Source organism: Tachyglossus aculeatus, chromosome 4 (genome assembly GCF_015852505.1).
Source record: "Tachyglossus aculeatus isolate mTacAcu1 chromosome 4, mTacAcu1.pri, whole genome shotgun sequence".
Taxonomy (NCBI): domain Eukaryota; kingdom Metazoa; phylum Chordata; class Mammalia; order Monotremata; family Tachyglossidae; genus Tachyglossus; species Tachyglossus aculeatus.
In genome coordinates, this window is record NC_052069.1 from 33118806 (window position 1) to 33123288 (window position 4483).

The window sequence follows — 4483 nt, forward strand, 5'->3', positions numbered from 1 at the left end:
CTCCCAGGCCTATGTTCTGCCACTATGCCATGCTGCCTCACACAGAGTAAGCACTAAACAAATGCCATAAAAAAAGCAAAATTCCATATCCCTCATTAAATTGATAGGCCAAGGACGCTTGGTTGATGATCTGTTTTGAAGTTTTCTGGTGTAAATGTTGAGTGTAATTCTGATTTTGGAATTTACTCTCAAATTCTTTTCAGTTGTATCTCCAATTAAAATGGTAACAAAAGCTACGCCATGAGGAAAACATTGATTAGCAATATGTTCATTGGAGTGGGACTATTACCAAGGTAATTGGGGAAATAGCACTAAAGATTTTCGAGTTGGTCAACCAAACCTTTCTCAATCAGGTAGCTCACTTTGCCCTTACGTCTTCTGTTTCTAAGTGTGGTTATTTATTAGAATGTACATTCTTTTCGACCCTTCTCAAGGTCACACCTGGAGAGTTTCCAATACACTACCAGCCTCGGCTACTGGAGGGAGAGTCAAGCAGAGGCATACCCATTCCATTCGTAGCTTGGGCAGTGGCTAGCAAGTGGAAGGCAATCTGCTACAAGTCAAAACTCACCTGCACTGGGCAGCGGCGGCATGGGTCAGAGTCAAGGGCAGAGACTCAAGCTTAATGTGAGGAAGGAGGCAATGGTAAACAACCTCCATATTTTTACCAAGAAAATTCTATGGATAAACCACCAGAATGATTGCAAATGGAGGTGGGGTAGTGTTGCTATGGGTCGGCACCAACTTGACAGCATAAGACAAGTCAAGACATCCTTTTTGGGTTACCATTTGGTCAGTCTTGGCACGGGTTGTAATAAATCTGTTTGAACTATCAGTTGATTAACCTTATTGCTTTACGAGTCGGTTTGGAGGCTGAGAATAATCTTTGAAAGGCAATCTACATTATCACCGTCTTCTATTCAACAAAGGATAGTGCACCATTTGAAAGGCTACAATGATCCTCAAGAGAGTGGGATTGATGACATAGAAGCTTCTTTGACAATCCACTCACATACAGGTTGCTCAGCTACCTCATGGATGACTGAAGCGTTGCCATGAAAACTGAATAGTCATCTGACATTTGGCCAGAAGAATCATCACCAAGCAATTTCACTGAATTCTAGAGATTAGATTGTCAGAGTACCAAGTGCACGGCTCATGTTTATATTCTGGATTTGATTAGGTAGGGAGGGTATGAAATCAGAGGTTGAGAGACACCTGAAGGCTTATAAAGGGTAAAGGAAATGCATTCAAGTAACAGAGGGAGTTTCCATCTAGAATAATGGATGTGCATCATTCCCAATAATTCAGGAGCAAGAACCAACCCAGAAGAATTGATTACAGTGCTTGTGGCTTGTAAAGCACCACTTTTACTCCTTCATCCCTTCCAGTCTTGTACCCACAGGGACATAGAGAACAGTACTAAATGTAGATATTCAGTTTCAAAATTGAAACGTGAAATACCCTAGGGAACCTTCAAAATTACTGATATTAGTTTAGTAGCAGTGAGACATTTCCTTCAACCCTTTACATATTTACTAAATATCCATGTATCGTTGTTTTACATATATCATTTAACATCTTATTTGATTATATCTCCGACGACGAAGATTGCCTGTGGGTAGCAGAGAGGGAATAAACATTGCAATTTGGTACTGACAGTCCCATCCCTATAGGGCGCTCGCAAAGTCAAGTGCCAAGTGGAGAGAGCACAGGCCTGTAAATCAAAAGCATCTGGGTTCTATTACTGCCTCTGCCAATTGCTTGCTGTGTTACTTTGGGCGAGTCATTTAATGTCTCTGTGCCTTAGTTTCCTCAACTGTAAAATGAAGACATCTGTCCCCCCTTCAACTTATATTGTGAGCCCCATGTGGGACAAGTGCTGTGTCTGACCTAATCAACCTGTGCCTACGCCAGCACTTTAAACATTGTTTGACACCAAGTGTTTAACAAATATCATAAAATAAAGAATGTGAAATTTGCCTTTACCAATGCCATCATATCCAAAGGCCAACCTACCTCAATCTCCTCCATCTCACCGCTGGATTCTTACCCAGATCCATCCTCTGGTTTGAAATGCCTTCCATCCTTATAGCTGATAGGCGATCACTCTTCCCACTTTCAAAGCCTTATTTAAAATACGTCTCCTCCAACCCCAACTAAGCCCTTTTTTCCTCTTCTCCCACTCGCATCTGTGTCTCTTGCACTTTGATATGGATTTGCACTCTTTAGTCACCCCTCCCTCAGCCCCGTAGCAGTTATGCACATATCCTTAATTTATTTATATTTTCTGTCTTTTCCTCTAGATTTTAAACTCATTGTGGGAAAGGAATACGTCTACCAACTCTTTACACTGTACTCTGCCAAGCACTTAGTATGGTTCTCTGGTGGTGTAGTGGATAGAAAGGGCGTGAGAGTCAGAAGGTCATGGATTCTAATCCCGGCTCCTCCGCTTGTGTGCTGTGTGACCTTGGGCAGTTCAGTTCACTTCTCTGTACACCATTTACTTCATCTTTAAAGTGGGGTTGAGACACTGAGCCCCACATGGGACAAAGACTGTTTCCAACCTGGTTTGCTTTTATCCATCTCAGAGCTTAATGGTGCCTGGCACATAGTAAGCACTTAAATACTAATTATTATAATTGTTAATGATAAAAATGTGATTGCACTCTCCCAAGGCCTTAGTACAGTACTCTGCACATAGTAAGCATTCCATAAGTTGATTGATTTGCTGTATCCAGATTCTGGCTCTGTTAACTTTTATCTCTCTTATGTGGCCTTTAAACTTCTTCTCACCGAGATCCACTTCTTTCATGATTTCAGTGCCCCAGGCTATTACTCTACCATGAGATCCAGGTTACTAGTTGCTTACTTCAACAAACCTATAAAAAGTAGGCAGGATTTGATATTTTCATTTTAATCAATATTATTTTTCAGTGCCTACCACATGCAAAGCACTGTAGTAAGCACTTGGGAAAATACCTAGATGGAGGAGACCTGGCCATTGTTCACAAGGAGCTTGCAATCTAATGACCTGACAGAAACAAAGAAGTGCTTATTAACAAACAAAAAATATGGATATGCATAGAGACTTAATTCACAGTCCTGACTTTGGTGATAGTGAATGGTTGAGATAGAACACTCTCAAGTTTCGCCATAGTCAGCCATCAATCATGTAGCAATCTCAGAATCATGATGAGTTTTTCAGTAAAGTCACATTTTTAGCCCAGGGATACTGATTGCATTATAATGCTATTAAGTTCTATAAAAACGTATAGCGAGCTAGATGGCAAGAGTGTTTCAGTGTTCTCCTAGTAGTAGTAGTAATAGTATATATTAAGTGCTTACTGTGAGCAGGGGCCTGATTATGCACTGGGAAAAAATATTCAGATGAGAATTAAACACAGTTCCTGATCATCAGGGGGCACACAATCCATCATCAATCGTATTTATTGAGCGCTTACTGTGTGCAGAGCACAGTACTAAGCGCTTATCCAGAAATGTAAGTGGGACTAGGAAACTGGTGACAGATGTAGAAGGATAGATGAGACTAAATACTGAGATAACATAAAGATTTGGACAAATACTAATAATGGTATGAGTTAAGCACTTATTATGTTTCAAGCACGATTGTAAGTGCTGGGGTAGATACAAGGTAATCAGGTTGTCTCACGTGGGGCTCACAGTCTTAATCCCCATTTTACAGATGAGGTAACTGAGGCACAGAGAAGTTAAGTGACTTTCCCAAAGTCACACAGCTAACAAGTGACAGAGCCGGGCTTCGAACGCGCGACCTCTGACTCCCAAGCCTGGGCTCTTTCCGCTAAGCCACGTTGCTTCTCAGGAAGGCTTGTAAGGGACTGTGGCCTGAGGAGTAGAATTTCAGGCTTCTTGTGATTCAGAGTCGAGCAGTCACTACCACAAACACCAAAGCCTTCCCAAGATTGTGTTGAAGTGACACCATGCTGCTGCTATTCTCTTTCTTGACAGGATGGTATAAAGACAGGACAGGTAGCCCACTGTTGGGTAGGGACTGTCTCTATATGTTGCCAACTTGTACTTCCCAAGCACTTAGTACAGTGCTCTGCACACAGTAAACACTCAATAAATGATTGATGTGATGTGATGATGACAGATCAAGTTGGAGTCTTTTGGTGATGCGGAGCAGAGCCGGTACTGGATCCCACAGTGACTGTGTGGCAATCCAATATATGAGGACTCTAAGGGCTCTAGATGTCCCAGTGAGAGAGTGATGGTCACAATGGAAAGGTGACAGTTTCTCCTGAGAAGCATACAAAAGATATAGCACTTGTCCCAACTGCTGGGAAAGTCACCACCACAACAGTCGGAGCCATGAGAAATGTCAAAAAATCAGGACCTGATGGTATTCCTGCTTCGATCCACAAACGTTGAGAAGGCACCCTGCTTGTGCACATATACAAGCTCTTAGCATGTGAACCACTGAAGAAATTTAACAGGATTT

The 4483-nt window shown here is 41.9% G+C and overlaps 1 non-coding gene across 1 annotated transcript; it reads left to right on the top strand.

The window, feature by feature from the left end:
* The first annotated feature begins 423 nt into the window (after positions 1 to 423).
* On the top strand, positions 424 to 561 carry LOC119927560. The gene has a single exon (XR_005450553.1). It is a non-coding gene; the product is annotated as a small nucleolar RNA SNORA7 (small nucleolar RNA).
* The last annotated feature ends 3922 nt before the right edge of the window (positions 562 to 4483 follow it).